Source organism: Arachis ipaensis, chromosome B10 (genome assembly GCF_059453495.1).
Source record: "Arachis ipaensis isolate K30076 ecotype BB chromosome B10, ASM5945349v1, whole genome shotgun sequence".
NCBI classification, from domain to species: Eukaryota; Viridiplantae; Streptophyta; class Magnoliopsida; order Fabales; family Fabaceae; genus Arachis; species Arachis ipaensis.
Genome location: NC_142435.1, coordinates 138,802,692 through 138,808,691, shown reverse-complemented (window position 1 = coordinate 138,808,691; position 6,000 = coordinate 138,802,692).

The following is a 6,000-nucleotide window of genomic DNA, read 5'->3' as shown; positions in this document are numbered from 1 at the left end:
GCTGTATTTACAGCTTCAGCCCATAAAAATTTAGGAATCTCATTCTCACAAAGCATAGCCCTAGTAATCTCTTGAAGGCTTCTATTCCTTCTCTCAACCACCCCATTTTGTTGGGGGGTTCTAGGGCATGAAAAGTTATGAGAAATTTCTAAGTCATCACAGAATTTTTCAAAATCTTGATTTTCAAATTCTCTTCTGTGATCACTTCTCAAATGAGCAATTTTTAAATCTTTTTCATTTTGAATTTTCTTGCAAAGAGTTGAGAAAGCATGAAAGGCATCATTTTTATGAGCAAGGAAAAGTACCCAACCAAATCTAGAGTAATCATCTACCACCACAAGACCATAGTGTTTACCTCCTAAACTTTGAGTTCTTGTTGGTCCAAAAAGATCAATATGTAACATCTCTAATGGCATTTTGGTTGAGATTCCATCTTTAGGTTTAAAAGAGGATTTTACTTGTTTGCCCAATTGACAAGCATCACAAGTAAGATCCTTATCAAATTTGATTTTTGGAATTCCTCTAACCAGATTTTTCTTAACTAGCTTAGAAATTTGGTACATGCTTGCATGACCCAACTTTCTATGCCATAGCCATTTTTCAGAATCAAGAGATGTAAAGCATGTTATATTTTGTTCTTTTAGGTCCTCAAGAGTCAATCCATACACATTATTGCATCTTTTAGCTTCAAATAAAATATCCCCTGTTTTCTCACAAACAACTAAACAAATAAACTTCCTAAAAATAACCTCAAAGCCTAAATCACACAGTTGACTAACACTAAGTAAATTATGTTTCAAGCCATTCACAAAAAGAACATCATTTATACAGGAAGAAAAGTTTTTACTAACTTTCCTAACAGCCACTATTTTTCCTTTCGCATCATCACCAAAAGTGACAAGTCCTCCATCATATTCATCAAGCTTTATGAAGAAGGTTGTCTTTCCGGTCATATGTCTAGAGCATCCGCTGTCCATATAACACATATTTTCTTTCCGTTTGGATGCTAGGCACACCTACAAAACAAGCTTAAGTGACCTTAGGTATCCAAATTTTCTTGGATCCTTTCACGTTAAACCATCTCTTATGTCCTAAGCCATTGTAATCAAAAATAACTTTACAAACTTTATCACCAATCATTCTTTTACCAAAGAAACATTGAATAGGAAAGTGTCCATTTCGATTGCATAGCCTACAAAATCTTGGAGTTGCTGTTTTGTTAAAGTAGGTGGGGTCTTGATACCTTGTATCATTTGAAGATGAAGCAATGTTTTCAAAATGAGATTTTTCAGATTTATAAAACCCCAACCCAGCCTTATCATAAAGAGGTTTTTGACTAGCCAAGATTTGATTCAGATTTTCAGAACTTTGGGTGAACTTGGCTAAGTCTTCCTTAAGCCTTTTAACTTATTTAAGCAACTCTTCATTTTGCTTAAAACAATCTACATATGCAAGAACGGAATGATTACTTTCACAGCTCTTAATTTGGGCTCTTAACTGCTTATTTTCCTCAACAAGATCACAAGCAGTTTCGGCCTCTCTCACTTTCTCTTTAAGAAAACTATTTTCAGCTTTAAGAATGGTGATTTGTTGTTCAAGTTCTTGATTTTCCAGCAGAAAACATCTTATTTTTTCAGAAAGGTGGTCTATCATAAGATGAAGATCTTCAGTGTTAGGGTTATGAAAGACTACCTGATCTATGTGATCTGCCATGAGACAAGGTTGTGACTTGGTCTCGGATTCCTCATCATCATCATCCGAGTCATTTTTCAAATCTTCCCATGAAGCCATCAGTCCCTTCTTCTTTCCTCTTTTTGGCTTCTCTTCCTTCTTTAACTTGGGACAATCAGATTTGAAATGCCCCATTTCCTTGTAGTTGTAACAAGCTACTTTGCTAAGGTCTTTCTTCATTTTCCTTGAGCTGTTGCCTTTGCCTTTGAGCTTCATCATTTTCCTGAATTTTTTTGCAAACAACACAAATTCATTTTCAGATGAGTTATCACTGGATTCATCATCCAGAGGGTTAATGACAGAAGAAAAAGCTATTCCTTTCTTTTTTGAATCTTTTTTCAAGTAGGTGTTTTCAAAAGCAAGTAAATTTTCTCTCAAATCATCATAGGTCATAGAGTCAAGACCACTACTTTCAGAGATAATTAAAGCTTTTGTTTCCCACTCTTTTGTGAGACATCTCAACACTCTTCTCACTAGCACAGATTCAGGATACTTGATTCCCATAGCATCCAAGCCAACAATAATGGTGTTGAAGCGTTCAAACATCTCATCAATAGATTCTTCTTCCTTCATTGCAAACATTTCGTATTCTCTGTTTAACATATCAATCCTGGTCTTTTTCACAATGGTTGTTCCTTCATGAGTGACTAGGAGTTTATCCCAGATTTTCTTTGTTGTTGTGCAACGTGATACCCGTCGGTACTCCTCAAAGCTGATAGCACAGTTGAGCAGATTGATGGCCTTGGCGTTGAGCTCCACCTTTTTTCTATCTTCATCCGTCCAACTTGCTTCAGGTTTAAGAGAAACAACTCCTTCGGCGCTTGTAACAGTTGGATATTGAGGCCCTTCTAGGATGATCTTCCAAAGTCTGTAATCCACTACTTGTACAAATATCTTCATCCTCTCCTTCCAATAGGTATAATTTTTCCCATTGAACAGAGGAGGTCTGTTGCTTGATTGTCCTTCGGTCAGATTATAGGACACCACATTTGAGCCACTGTTTTCTGCCATGAAGATCTTTACTCCAAGCTGCAAAGCTTGATCTCTTTGAGACCAAGCTTTGATACCAATTGATGGTTTCAGTGGCTAAGAGAAGGGGGGTTGAATCTTAGTCCCCTTTTTTGCTTAGTAACACTTGCTGACCTTTGAGATAACCTCAGGAGACTTTTTGATTTTCGTCTCGTCCCTAACCACGAGACTTTTATTTTTATCTCGTCACTTGGCACGAGACTTTTCTTTTTATCTCGTCACTTGGCACGAGATATTTTTCAGTTTGACCTCCTGTGCAATAGAAATAGAATTGTGGTAGAGAAGAGAGAAAGTTACACCCAGATATATCCTAGTTCAGCTGCTAAGTGCAGTGCAGCCTACATCCAGTCTCCATCACAACCATGATGGAATTTCACTATAATCTTCTTGATTACAGACTGTAAAGTGCTAACCCAACTTACAAGGGGATTCCTACAGAATCATGAAACACAACACAGATGTACAAAAGAACTCTAAGGACATCTATGGATTTTTCTTTTAATTTTGCACTCTCTGCCTTTTTCCGCTCTATGGCTTTTTCATACAAATCTCACTATTTGCCTTTTTCCATGAGACTCAAGACATGATAAAATTAAACAGAAAAATACTAAACAGAATACATTGAAGGAGAAGAAAATCTGTAAGCTTAGGTAGCTCTGAGAATCCTGTGCCTTGCACTCTCACTACTTACTTCTAACTCCTTGCTTCAAACCGTGACTGTTCACTCTTTTATAGAAGAGAGAAGCCTTCACACTTGAAGCCAAACACCCAAGCCACTTTTTTCTTCCTTCAAGAAACAGATTCGGTTCGGCCACACAGAGAGAGAAGAGATAATCATGCAATAACCAACATGCAATTACCTCTAGTCCTTCCTTGGTCATCACTCTTCATCAATCCGAGCTCTCCATCCTTGGATTGCTCTCCAAGATGGATTTCTGGCCCTTGATGCTTCATGATGATGATGACTTCATCTGCTTCAATCTCTGCCTCTTCCATCACTTCGCCACTCTAGCTACTTCCTGTGATGGTTGAGCAGAATCAAAGACAAGCCATGCCTCCAAGAGTCTCCTCCTTGCTGGCCGAATCTTCTTCTTCCTTTTTGAGCATGAAGAGCTCGAGTCTGCCTCACCAAATCTAACCATATTTGGTGAAAATCTCAGCCACAGCACACTTTTATTTTGTTATGTTTTCTTACCATCATTGTGATGGTCTTATAGAGTGTTCTTCCTTCACTTTGGTAGCTCCATTTTGCTTTCATGGTTTCTTGGACAATAACTGAAGCAAAGAAAGAAATGAGAGAGAAGAAAGTATGAAGAAAATCAATCAAGTGCATCTGAGTAAATTAATTAAAGTGAATTGCTTTTACTTCCCTTAGGTGGAGTAGCGTGTAGCAATGCTAATCCCCATCATGTCAACTTGTCAAATTCTCTCTCATAGTTTCCATGCAATAAATGGCAATTGAATGAATTTTGGAATCCATCACATGTTTGAATTCTTGGATCCGTTGAAAGCAATTTTGCTTTCTTTCTTCTTTGGATTCGGATCATGCACAAGGAACTTTCATCAAATATAAAATTGGGCTTGGTTGCAACAACATTTAATCTGGCCCAATAATAACATTTGCTTTCCTGATAGATTTTAGATCAAGCATTGGATCTTAAGCATATAACACAATTGGGCTTGAAGCAACCAAAATCATTCTGGCCCAAGAAAATTATTCAGCCACAAGAAACTAACTCATATTAATGCTGAATATTTTAATCATTGGGCTAGCAACATTTCTTTTTCTTTCGGCCCAATTTAAAACCTGCAACAAAATTATTAATTAACATATGTTAAATGAGAATCAAATTAATAATTTTGTTAATCAAATATTTCAATAATATTTGTTCATCATCAAAATTAAATTTGAGTTTTTCAAACTCATCAAGATTGCTTTCTCTCCTAGCCCGTCAGGCGTTCGGGCCTTATTGAGGTGGTGGTCGTTTTCTTTTGGTGGTTGCCTATTGGGATGATTGACGGTACACAATACTGGTGATCATTGCTTTGATTAGGACCTAGGACCAGGTCTGAAACAAATATAATTTCACTCCCAATTTTAATAATGTTATTTTATACATGATTTTTTGAATTGTATATATACTTAAATACATAATTTTTTTAAAAAAGAATAATATTATGGAAAAAAATTATTATTATTAAAATAAGAGTAACAATATCTATTTCCTATGAATAGATACTAACATATTTTTAATTTATTTTTTATTTATTAAATATATATTAATAAAAATAAAATTAGTTAAAATGATAAATATTATTTAGTTTAAATAAAAGAAAATTTTCAAAATATATAAATAACAGAACATACTTTTTTACCAAAGGTCATGAGCTCAAATCATATAAATAACAAAGGCTAAATTACTAAAATGATATAAAAAAATCATATAGTTTGATAAAATAATCCGAAAAATATAAAAAATAAATTTTTTGAATAATTTAAAAACATAATAAAATAATAATCGGATAGATCAACTTTGAAACAACCCACCACCTGACTCCCTTACAATTTTTGCATGGGGTATGTGGTGGCAATTTTATTTATTTATTTTTAAATTCATAAAAGATCATAGCAGGGAGTGTGAAATGACATAGCACCCCGTTGTGAAATATAAATTGAAGAGTTAGCTCAAAGTGGATTTCTTGAATTGTGCACAAAGAATTTTCCATTAAAAATAGACGGTCAAATAAATAAATGAATAATTGTGCTCCTTGGCTAGCCGAAGCAATTTCAAGGGTGGTGAGTCACTGAGTATGAAGCTGCGTATTTTACATTTTACTTGTTATTCAGGCACTACATAGAGAGGTAGAAAGTATTATTACTTGAAAATTTAGACTTTTCCACTTTATGGTATCGTAGTGCATTTTCTAGGAGTGTCACATTGATGTTGACGTCTTTTTGTTTAGGTACATGTTAACCCTTAAAAGTGATTATTACGGTGTCTAAAAATATTTATTTAATTTATTAAAAAAATTAAAAATTAATATTTAATTTTAAAAATATAAAAATAATTATTCAAAATTTATTATAAAAAATAAATAAAATAAAAATTAAACATCAAATTATGAGTATCATAAAATTCACCAAACTTAAATGTGAAAAGCCATGAGACGTCCTTTTTAGATAAGCGTTGATAATTAGTAGTGCGCATTGGTTTCAGTTATGATATGAAAGGTCAAAAA